The sequence below is a fragment of the Hyperoodon ampullatus genome (genome assembly GCF_949752795.1).
Source record: "Hyperoodon ampullatus genome assembly, contig: scaffold_631, whole genome shotgun sequence".
Classification (NCBI taxonomy): Eukaryota; Metazoa; Chordata; class Mammalia; order Artiodactyla; family Ziphiidae; genus Hyperoodon; species Hyperoodon ampullatus.
In genome coordinates, this window is record NW_027641082.1 from 35,837 (window position 1) to 48,589 (window position 12,753).

Consider the following 12,753-nt stretch of genomic DNA (forward strand, 5'->3'; position numbering starts at 1 on the left):
CTAAGCCAACATAGGGGTGTTGGGCTGGCTTCATGAAGAAGGTTATACTGGAGCTGAATTTTAAAGGATAAGTGAAAATTAGTCAGAAAAAGACAGTGGGTTAGGAGGATAAGAAAGGCAATTATAAGCCATGAGCAGAGGCAAGGAAATAAGGAACAGGGTATGTGCAATAAATTATGATGATTTCAGAGTTGCTAGAATGCTAAGGACGAGTCAGGGAGTAGTGGGAGATGAAGGTGAAAAAATATGCAGGAGTCAGATCATGGGGGACTTTCTATACCCTGTTAAGAAGCTTGGAGTTTATTCTGATAGTGAGTAGCCACTGAAGGTAGTTAAGCGTAGGAGTGACACAGTTTTGTGTTTCAGCTAGATCACTAGTAGCTAGCTGTGTGGAGTATGCATCTGAAAATTAATTTCTTTCAGTTGTCAGTTGTAAAGGGGCTTTCTTCATTTAACCTGGTTGCTCTATTTTTATATTGAGTACTAGCAACTCTAGTTATAAAGTGGGTGTCCTGAGAAGCAGTAACAGTATCTGGAAGTACGGGGAGGTGGAATCCTGGTAAGGGTTGGTTGGGAACAGGAATGCCAGAGCAAAGCAGGACACCTCAGAAGTGCATCCACCATAAACGATCATCCAGAAGTCAACTGGACAGACCAGGAGTTGGTGTTTGAGGTGTACAAGGCTTAGGTGTGCACTGTGATTGAAGATTCTCATGTAACTAGAGGATTGACAGGCAAGAGAGGAAGCCACAAGAGGAAGTGGGGAGAAAAGGATTTTTAGCACCAGGATCAAGATAATCTGAGAGTTTCCCCATCCCTCTGTGCCATTATTCCATTCCTGCTTAGTCGCAATTAAATAATTTTAATAGGCTTTAGGGAAAAGTAATTGAGAAGAAGAAATTGGGGGGGATGGTGTTGAGGGAAAAGGGTTAGGAAAGATATGGCTTCCATGGTGGCAGTACATTGTAGTGAAAAAAACACATTTTAAATTAAAAAGGTCTAGGTGTATGTCATAGTTCTGCCTCTAAATGATGGCATGGCCTTGGGCAAATGACTTAAACTCACTCCTTTTCCTTACTTTCAAAATAGCAGTTAGAAGGATTACCTCTTAGGACTGTCTTGAAGATTCGTTAAAATGATATGTGTAACAAAGCAAAAATATTTTACCGTGGCACCAGAATTCCTTTTTGGGGTAGAATTATATTTGGGAGAGCATCTTAAATTATTTTGAGATAAAAGGGCTTAAATATTGGTAGAAACTCAAGCATAAAAATGGTTAAAGTTGCACTGCATCAGAGACTGAGTGGGTTTCGTCTTGCTTATGAGATGAGAGAGAAGAGAAAGGGGAGGGGTGGGCAGAGAGCGGGGAGGAGCGGGGGAAGCATGTGAGGCTCAGGACTGAATGGCACCAAGGATGTCAGAGGATGAGCCCACCACTCAGTACCTGGAGTCAGGGAGAGCCGTGCTGGCCAGGCAGAGTCTCAGTGAGCAGTGCAAACTGCTGATCTTATATCCATTGAGTTTTGGGAAATGGTTTGTTTCAGGGTTGACCTCAGCCTTATATGTGTGTTCCTGGGAAAGTCTGCCATCAATTGCCTGAGTTTCAAAGATTAAAGCTGTCACTGGTTGGTTTCAGAAGTGTATTTCCTGAAGCGAGTTACCATTGATAGACAAAATTGTTTAAAAGCAGATTTGGTGTTTGTTACTATGACTCTAGGATTATGCTATGACTCTACGCCATTGATTGATTTAATTGATTTACAACCACTTCTAGTACTTACTTGTTGCCATGGCTATAGAGCTGTCAGTCTTTTCCTAGAAATATGGGGAGTTCTTTTTTTTGTTTGTTTTTTTTTGTTTTTTTTGTTTTTTTTGCGGTACGCGGGCTTCTCACTGCTGTGGCCTCTCCCGTTGCGGAGCACAGGCTCCGGACGCGCAGGCTCAGCGGCCATGGTTCACGGGCCCAGCCGCTCCGCGGCATGTGGGATCCTCCCAGACCGCGGCACGAACCCGCGTCCCCTGCATCGGCAGGCGGACTCGCAACCACTGCGCCACCAGGGAAGCCCGGGAGTTCTTTTTAAAAAGGCCAGTTGAGATTCCCTGGTGGGGAGAGGCCAAAGGACATTTTAAAAATAGACAGACATGCCTAACGGTTAAGTGGGAGTTGTTTGTATTGCTGTAGTTAACTCCCTTCTATATCTGCCTCTAGCTTTTCGTTAAAGTTAGCCACATGTATGGGTGGTTTGTGTATGTGTATTTTTCCCCCTTCATTGAACCTGAAGAACGGGTTGGGTTGTATATCTGGATCAGCTTGCTGTGGACAAGCGTTAGCCATCAGAAAGCTAGAGGTGAAAATGGCCACTCAGCAAATATTACTGAGGGCCTACAATGTGCTGCAGGCCCTTGAGATACAGCGGTGAAAAAAACAGACATTGCTTCCCACCTTATGTTTTAGACAGAGGGGAGTCTGATAGTAAATGACAACATGATAAATAAATTATATGGGAGGTGGTGATAATTATATGTGATATGGTAAAACAAAAGATAGTGTAGGGTAAGAGGAATCAGTGTGCCAGAAGTAGGAGAAGAGAGGTAGGTGCAATATATGTGGTGGGATTTGACTAAAGCCTTGAAGCGATGGGGAGTTAACCAAACAGAAATGGTAGAAGAGTATTAGAGAGGTTAGAGAATAGGTGACCAGATCATGGTTGGACCCTGCAGGCCATCTTAAAGACAGTGGCTTTTACTCTGAGTGACAACAGGGGATCATTGTAGAGTTTTATGCGGGAGAATGATGTGTTCTGTCTTATATTTTTAAAGGATTATTCTGCCTGCAGTGTTGAGAGTAGACTATACTGGGTCAAGGGTCTAGGCAGACAGCAGGCTTTTGCAAGTAATCCAAGTGAGAGATAAAGGTAACTTAAACCACGGTGGTAGCAGTGGAGGTGGTAAGAAGTGGTTAGGATATACTTCGAAAAGTAGAATCAATGGGATGTGTGGATCTGAGAGAAAGGAGGCAAAGATGACTCCAAGATTTTTACCTGAGCAAGTAGGAAAGGTGCAGTTGTCATCAACTGAGATGATGAAAGCTGTGGGTGGAGCAGGTTTTGATGGGGAGATGAGGAATTTTGTTTTGCAACTGTTGAGTCTTAGATTGATTGGGCATCCAATAGAGATAGTAAGTAGTCTTGGAGAGATGTCTGGTAGAGACAGTGAGTTTGGGGGTTCTTGGCACATAGGCAGTATTAAAAGCCACAGAGAGGGTGAGATTACAAAGGGACTGTAAGGGGATAAGAGGAGCAGGGGCTGAGCCCTGGGGAGCTTCAAAGAGGGCAGGAAGAAGAGGAGGAACCAGCAAAGAAGACTGACAAAGAGCTACCAGTGAGTTAGAAGGATACCCAGGAGAATATGTGGTCTGGAAGCTCTCCAGAGCAGGAAAGACAAATAGTTATATAAGGTATACAAGTTAGGTATCAGACCAATATCCCTTATGAATATAGATGTAGAACCCTCAACAAAATACTAGCAAACCAAGTTCAGCAGCATATTAAAAGGATTATATACTCTGACCAAGTGGGATTATCCTCAAGAATGCAAGGTTGGTTCAACATACATCTAGCATTGTTTTATTATGTTTAAAATCATAATATTAAATTGTTGAAATATTGGTCTTGCATTTCAGCTTTTTTCTATATTTTCCCTGAAATGTGCAAAAAACTAACTCTGTATATGTCACATATTTTCACTGTTCACTTTCCTAAGTGAATAATACTCCTGTCCTGAGGAAATTTTATCCTAATTATGTCTGGACACTGCTATAACTTGTTAGAGTCACCTGGATTCCCTAGAATGCTTATGCATCCTGCCTGTATCAGTTAGACTATTTTAATTCTCAAGTAACAGAAAACCATGATTCAAACTGGCATACCAAGAAGAGAATTTATGATAATCATATAATAGGAAATCCTGAGGTAGGATTTGCTTCAAAATTGGTTGATACAGTGGCTCAACAACTTCATTAAGGTCCTGTAACTCTCCCTCTGCCTTTCCTCATGTTGGTTTTACCTTAAGGTGAACAGAAAGATGGCCACAAGAGTTTCAAAATCAGACCAGCAATGTCCAGAGGAAGTAAGAGGCCATTTTTTTCTCTGTCTTTCCTGGGAGCAAGGCAACTTTTCCCAGAAGTTGTTAAAAATCTTTGTCTTATGCTGGGATTAGTTCATGCCCATTCCTAATCTAATTACCATGTTAGATTTAGCCTAATCATTTGGGGTAGAATGAATGTTAAAGAGTCCACATCCATGATCATTACTGCAACTCCCAATTTTGCTCTAGTAGTAAGGAAAAACGGTGTTACCAAAGGTGACACGATACTAAAGATAATGGGTAGGTGTATTAGTCAGGGTTCTCCAGAGAAATAGAACCAATGGAAGATATATTAATAGATAGATAGATAGATATAAAAGGAGATTTATAGGAATTGGGTCACATGGTTATGGAGGCTGAGAAGTCCCATGATGTGCCCTCTGAAAGCTGGAGAACCAAGAAAGCAAGTGATATAATTCAGTCCAAGGCAAAAGCCCTGCGGGGAGGGGGTGTGCAGCACTGGTGTAAGTCTCAGAGTCCAAAGGCCCAAGAACCAGGGGCTCTGATGTCTGAGGGCAGGAGAAGATGGATGTCCCGTCTCAAGAAGAGAGAGGGAGAGTTTGCTCTTCCTCCGTCTTTTTGTTCTATTCAGGCCCTTAATGGATTGGATGATGCCCACTCAGCTGGTGAGGGCATATCTTCTTTACTCAGTCTACTGATTCAAATGCTTATCTCCTCTGGAAACATCCTCACAGACACTCAGAAAGAGTGTTTTACTGGCTTTCTGGACATCCCTCAGCCCAGTCAAGTTGACACATAAAATTAACCATCACAGTTGGTAAGAAAGATATGTATACAGCCTGTATATTAGATGTTAATAAATTCTCTTAACAGTTGAGAGAAGTTGAAAAAGTATTTAACATATTTTAAATATTCACCTAATAATTTTGTGTTCTCTATGAAAAAAGGCAATCAGTAGTTTAGCCTAAACTACTCCAAATTCTAATTAGCAGAATCCAAATCAATGAGATTTTCTGTATAAAAAAGCATTTAGAAAAAATGATTTTTGTGATGGGGTATATTTTGATGATTTCATATATTATCTTCATTGTTTATGATGAAGCATTATTTAAAAGTAGGGTCATTCTTCCAGTAAAGTACAAGATAATCTATGTTCCCTGAACAAAGAGCTACCAGAATTTCTGACTTAACTTATATGAGTTTCACTTGATGACTTTAGGCTGCCTTACCATTAAACAAAACTTGAGGGGCATCAGAATCACCTGGAGAGCCTGTTAAAACTCAGATTTCTGGGCCCCATCCCCAGGTGTCTGATTCAGTAGGTCTAGGGCGGGGCCTGAGATTTTGCATTTCTGATCATTTCCCAAGTGACCCTGATGCTGCTGGTCTGAGCATTGTTAGACCAAGCCTAATCATTTGAGGTAGAAAGGATATTGGAGAGTCCACATCCATGATCATTATTTCAACCCAAAAGTATGTTGAAAAGCACTACCCTAAAATGTAGGCTTTTCTCTTTTTTTTTTTTTTACATCTTTATTGGAGTATAATTGCTTCACAATGGTGTATTAGTTTCTGCTTTATAACAAACTGAATCAGTTATACATATACATATGTTCCCATATCCCCTCCCTCTTGCGTCTCCCTCCCACCCTCCCTATCCCACTCCTCCAGGCGGTCACAAAGCACCGAGCTGATCTCCCTGTGCTATGCGGCTGCTTCCCACTAGCTATCGACCTTACGTTTGGTAGTGTATATATGTCCATGCCGCTCTTTCCCTTTGTCACAGCTTACCCTTCCCCCTCCCCATATCCTCAAGTCCATTCTCAAGTAGGTCTGTGTCTTTATTCCTGTTTTACCCCTAGGCTCTTCATGACATTTTTTTTTCTTAAATTCCATATACATGTGTTAGCATACGGTATTTGTCTTTCTCTTTCTGACTTACTTCACTCTGTATGACAGACTCTAGGTCCATCCACCTCATTACAAATAGCTCAATTCCGTTTCTTTTTATGGCTGGGTAATATTCCATTGTATATATGTGCCACATCTTCTTTATCCATTCATCCGATGATGGACACTTAGGTTGTTTCCATCTCCGGGCTATTGTAAATAGGGCTGCTATGAACATTTTGGTACATGACTCTTTTTGAATTATGGTTTTCTCCGGGTATATGCCCAGTAGTGGGATTGCTGGGTCATATGGTAGTTCTATTTTTAGTTTTTTAAGGAACCTCCATACTGTTCTCCATAGTGGCTGTACCAATTCACATTCCCACCAGCAATGCAAGAGTGTTCCCTTTTCTCCACACCCTCTCCAGCATTTATTGTTTCTAGATTTCTTGATGATGGCCATTCTGACTGGTGTGAGATGATATCTCATTGTAGTTTTTTTTTTTTTCTTTTTGCCGTACGTGAGCCTCTCACTATTGTGGCCTCTCCCGTTGCGGAGCACAGGCTCTGGATGCTCAGGCTTAGCGGCCATGTCTCACGGGCCCAGCCGCTCCGCGGCATGTGGGATCTTCCCAGACCGGGGCACGAACCCGTGTCCCCTGCATTGGCAGGCAGACTCTCAACTACTGCGCCACCAGGGAAGCCCTCATTGTAGTTTTGATTTGCATTTCTCTAATGATTAATGATGTTGAGCGTTCTTTCATGTGTTTGTTGGCAGTCTGTATATCTTCTTTGGAGAAATGCCTATTTAAGTCTTCTGCCCATTTTTGGATTGGGTTGTTTGTTTTTTTGCTATTGAGCTGCATGAGCTGCTTATAAATTTTGGAGATTAATCCTTTGTCAGTTGCTTCATTTGCAAATATTTTCTCCCATTCTGAGGGTTGTCTTTTGGTCTTGTTTATGGTTTCCTTTGCTGTGCAAAAGCTTTGAAGTTTCATTGGGTCCCATTTGTTTATCTTTGTTTTTATTTCCATTTCTCTAGGAGGTGGGTCCAAAAGGATCTTGCTGTGATTTATGTCATAGAATGTTCTGCCTATGTTTTCCTCTAAGAGTTTGATAGTTTCTAGTCTTACATTTAGGTCTTTAATCCATTTTGAGCTTATTTTTGTGTATGGTGTCAGGGAATGATCTAATCTCATACTTTTACATGTCCCTGTCCAGTTTTCCCAGCACCACTTATTGAAGAGGCTGTCCTTTCTCCACTGTACATTCCTGCCTCCTTTATCAAAGATAAGTTGACCATATGTGCGTGGGTTTATCTCTGGGCTTTCTATCCTGTTCCATTGATCTATCTTTCTGTTTTTGTGCCAGTACCATACTGTCTTGATTACTGTAGCTTTGTAGTATAGTCTGAAGTCAGGGAGCCTGATTCCTCCAGCTCCGTTTTTCGTTCTCAAGATTGCTTTGGCTATTCGGGGTCTTTTGTTTTTCCAAAAAAAAAGGGAAATTTTTTGTTCTAGTTCTGTGAAAAATGCCAGTGGTAGTTTGATAGGGATTGCATTGAATCTGTAGATTGCTTTGGATAGTAGAGTCATTTTCACAATATTGATTCTTCCAATCCAAGAACATGGTATATCTCTCCATCTGTTTGTATCATCTTTAATTTCTTTAATCAGTGTCTTATAATTTTCTGAATACAGGTCTTTTGTCTCCTTAGGTAGGTTTATTCCTAGATATTTTATTCTTTTTGTTGCAATGGTAAATGGGAGTGTTTTCTTGATTTCACTTTCAGATTTTTCATCATTAGTATATAGGAATGCCAGAGATTTCTGTGCATGAATTTTGTATCCTGCTACTTTACCAAATTCATTGATTAGCTCTAGTAGTTTTCTGGTAGCATCTTTAGGATTCTCTATGTATAGTATCATGTCATCTGCAAGCAGTGACAGCTTTACTTCTTCTTTTCCAATTTGGATTCCTTTTATTTCCTTTTCTTCTCTGATTGCTGTGGCTAAAACTTCCAAAACTAGGTTGAATAAGAGTGGTGAGAATGGGCAACCTTGTCTTGTTCCTGATCTTAGTGGAAATGGTTTCAGTTTTTCACCATTGAGGACGATGTTGGCTGTGGGTTTGTCATATATGGCCTTTATTATGTTGAGGAAAGTTCCCTCTATGCCTACTTTCTGGAGGGTTTTTATCATAAATGGGTGTTGAATTTTGTCGAAAGCTTTCTCTGCATCTATTGAGATGATCATATGGTTTTTCTCCTTCAATTTGTTAATATGGTGTATCACGTTGATAGATTTGTGTATATTGAAGAATCCTTGCATTCCTGGAATAAAGCCCACTTGATCATGGTGTATGATCCTTTTAATGTGCTGCTAGATTCTGTTTGCTAGTATTTTGTTGAGGATTTTTGAATCTATGTTCATCAGTGATATTGGCCTGTAGTTTTCTTTCTTTGTGACATCCTTTCCTGGTTTTGGTATCAAGGTGATGGTGGCCTCATAGAATGAGTTTGGGAGTGTTCCTCCCTCTGCTATATTTTGGAAGAGTTTCAGAAGGATAGGTGTTAGCTCTTCTCTAAATGTTTGATAGAATTCGCCTGTGAAGCCATCTGGTCCTGGGCTTTTGTTTGTTGGAAGATTTTTTATCACAGTTTCAATTTCAGTGCTTGTGATTGGTCTGTTCATATTTTCTATTTCTTCCTGATTCAGTCTTGGCAGGTTGTGCATTTCTAAGAATTTGTCCATTTCTTCCAGGTTGTCCATTTTATTGGCATAGAGTTGCTTGTAGTAATCTCTCATGATCTTTTCTACTTCTGCAGTGTCAGTTGTTACTTCTCCTTTTTCATTTCTAATTCTGTTGATTTGAGTCTTCTCCCTTTTTTTCGTGTTGAGTCTGGCTAATGATTTATCAATTTTGTTTATCTTCTCAAAGAACCAGCTTTTAGTTTTATTGATCTTTGCTATCATTTCCTTCATTTCTTTTTCATTTATTTCTGATCTGATTTTTATGATTTCTTTCCTTCTGCTAACTTTGGGGTGTTTTTGTTCTTTCTCTAATTGCTTTACGTTCAAGGTTAGGTTGTTTATTTGAGATGTTTCCTGTTTCTTAAAGTGGGATTGTATTGCTATAAACTTCCCTCTTAGATCTGCTTTTGCTGCATCCCATAGGTTTTGGATCGTCGTGTCTCCATTGTCATTTGTTTCTAGTTATTTTTTTATTTCCTCTTTGATTTCTTCAGTGATCACTTCGTTATTAAGTACTGTATTGTTTAGCCTCCATGTGTTTGTATTTTTTACAGATCTTTTCCTGTAATTGATATCTAGTCTCATAGCATTGTGGTCGGAAAAGATACTTGATGCAATTTCAATTTTCTTAAATTTACCAAGGCTTGATTTGTGACCCAAGATATGATCTATCCTGGAGAATGTTCCATGAGCACTTGAGAAGAATGTGTATTCTGTTGTTTTTGGATGGAATGTCCTATAAATATCAATTAAGTCCATCTTGTTTAATGTATCATTTAAAGCTTGTGTTTCCTTATTTACTTTCATTTTGGATGATCTGTCCATTGGTGAAAATGGGGTGTTAAAGTCCCCTACTATGAATGTGTTACTGTCGATTTCCCCTTTTATGGCTGTTAGTATTTGCCTTATGTACTGAGGTGCTCCTATGTTGGGTGTATAAATATTTACAATTGTTATATCTTCTTCTTGGATCGATCCCTTGATCATTATATAGTGTCCTTCTTTGTCTCTTCTAGTAGTCTTTATTTTAAAGTCTATTTTGTCTGATATGAGAATTGCTACTCCAGCTTTCTTTTGGTTTCCATTTGAATGGAATATCTTTTTCCATCCCCTTGCTTTCAGTCTGTATGTGTCTCTACGTCTGAAGTGGGTCTCTTGTAGACAGCATATATATATGGGTCTTGTTTTTGTATCCATTCAACCAATCTGTGTCTTTTGGTGGGAGCATTCAGTCCATTTACATTTAAGGTAATTATCGATATGTATGTTCCTATTCCCATTTCCTGAATTGTTTTGGGTTCGTTATTGTAGGTCTTTTCCTTCTGTTGTGTTTCTTGCCTAGAGAAGTTCCTTTAGCATTTGTTGTAAAGCTGGTTTGGTGGTGCTGAACTCTCTCAGCTTTTGCTTGTCTGTAAAGGTTTTAATTTCTCCATCAAATCTGAATGAGATCCTTGCTGGGTAGAGTAATCTTGGTTGCAGGTTTTTCTCCTTCATCACTTTAATTATGTCCTGCCAGTCCCTTCTGGCTTGCAGAGTTTCTGCTGAAAGATCAGCTGTTAACCTTATGAGGATTCCCTTGTGTGTTATTTGTTGTTTTTCCCTTGATGCTTTTAATATGTTTTCTTTGTATTTAATTTTTGACAGTTTGATTAATATGTGTCTTGGCGTATTTCTCCTTGGATTTATCCTGTATGGGACTCTCTGTGCCTCCTGGACTTGACTGACTATTTTCTTTCCGATATTAGGGAAGTTCTCAACTATAATCTCTTCAAATATTTTCTCAGTTCCTTTGTTTTTCTCTTCTTCTTCTAGAACCCCTATAATTCAAATGTTGGTGCATTTAATGTTGTCCCAGAGGTCTCTGAGACTGTTCTCAGTTCTTTTCATTTTTTTTTCTTTCTTCTGCTCTGCAGTAGTTATTTCCAGTATTTTATCTTCCACATCACTTATCCGTTCTTCTGCCTCAGTTATTCTGCTATTGATCCCATCTAGAGTATTTTTCATTTCATTTATCATGTTTTTAATCGTTGCTTGATTCATCTTTAGATCTTCTAGGTCCTTGTTAACTGTTTCTTGCATTTTGTCTATTCTATTTCCAAGATTTTGAATCATCTTTACTATTATTGTTCTGAATTCTTTTTCAGGTAGACTGCCTATTTCCTCTTCATTTGTTAGGTCTGGTGGGTTTTTATCTTGCTCCTTCTCCTGCTGTGTGTTTTTCTGTCTTCTCATTTTGCTTATCTTACTGTGTTTGGGGTCTCCTTTTTGCAGGCTGCAGGTTCGTATTTCCCATTGTTTTTGGTGTCTGTCCCCAGTGGCTAAGGTTGGTTCAGTGGGTTGTGTAGGCTTCCTGGTGGAGGGGACTAGTGCCTGTGTTCTGGTGGATGAGGCTGGATCTTGTCTTTCTGGTGGACAGGTCCACGTCTGGTGGTGTGTTTTGGGGTGTCTGCGGACTTTTTATGATTTTAGGCCGCCTCTCTGCTAATGGGTGGCATTGTGTTCCTGTCTTGCTCATTGTTTGGCATATGGTGTCCAGCACTGTAGCTTGCTGGTCGTTGAGTAAAGCTGGGTGTTGGTATTGAGATGGAGATCTCTGGAAGATTTTCGCCATTTGATATTATGTGGAGCTGGGAAGTCTCTTGTGGACCAGTGTCCTGAAGTTGGCTCTCCCACCTCAGAGGCACAGCACTGACTCCTGGCTCCTCAATTTGGGATGATTCGTTGTCTATTCATGTATTCCACAGATGCAGGGTACATCAAGTTGATTGTGGAGCTTTAATCCGCTGCTTCTGAGGCTGCTGGGAGAGATTTCCCTTTCTCTTCTTTGTTCTCACAGCTCCCGGGGCTCAGCTTTGGATTTGGCCCCGCCTCTGCGTGTAGGTCGCCGGAGGGCGTCTGTTCTTCACTCAGACAGGACAGGGTTAAAGGAGCAGCCTCTTCGGGGACTCTGGCTCTCTCAGGCCGGGGGGGAGGGAGGGGCACGGAGTGCGGGGCGAGCCTGCAGCGGCAGAGGGTGGCGTGACGTTGCACCAGCCCGAGGTGCACCGTGCATTCTCCCAGGGAAGCTGTCCCTGGATCCCGGGACCCCGGCAGTGACGGGCTGCACAGGCTCCCTGGAAGAGGGGCGTGGACAGTGACCTGCGCTCTCACACAGGCCTCGTGGCGGCGGCAGCAGCCCCAGCGTCCCACGCCCGTCTCTGGGGTCCGCGCTTTCAACCGCAGCTCGCGCCCGTCTGTGGAGCTCCTTTAAGCAGCGCTCTTAATCCCCTCTCCTCGCGCACCAGGAAACAAAGAGGGAAGAAAAAGTCTCTTGCCTCTTCGGCAGGTCCAGACTTTTTCCCAGACTCCCTCCCGGCTAGCTGTGGTTCATTAGCCCCTTCAGGCTGTGTTCACACCGCCAGCCCCAGTCCTCTCCCTGCGCTCCGACCGAAGCCCGAGCCTCAGCTCCCAGCGCCACCCGCACCCGCGGGCGAGCAGACAAGCCTCTCGGGCTGGTGAGTGCCAGTTGGCACCGATCCTCTGTGTGGGAATCTCTCCGCTTTGCCCTACCCAGGTACATGGGGAGTTTCTTGCCTTTTGGGAGGTCTGAGGTCTTCTGCCAGCATTCAGTAGGTGTTCTGTAGGAGTTGTTCCACATGTAGCTGTATTTCTGGTGTATCTGTGGGGAGGAAGGTGATCTCCACCTAGGCTTTTTTCTTGATCAAAAACAAACAGCTGTTAAAATAATCTGGACTTATTTATAGAAAGCTATAGTTTATGGTATTGGACATTCTTCTGTAAAGTTCCATAAGGATATTTTTACTCTTGACAAAACTTTCATACAGAGAACAGAAACAAACTGATATTCCTTTTAAAAGGATATAATCTTAACCTGAAACTTTGACTGTCAAAATAGACAGTCAAAAGTAGACTTTTGGACAGGTTTTTGAGGAAAAATCCCTCATTCTCCTAGATATGAAAATAATTTACTTCACTTTGTCAGTGGATTGATTTATTAAATGAA

General features: G+C 41.3%; 1 protein-coding gene across 1 annotated transcript in view; it reads left to right on the top strand.

Annotated features, from left to right (window-relative positions):
• The window catches only part of CCDC168 (coiled-coil domain containing 168), a gene marked incomplete at its 5' end in the record, with an annotated part of 37,013 nt that overhangs the window by 1,178 nt on the left and 23,082 nt on the right, over positions 1-12,753 (top strand).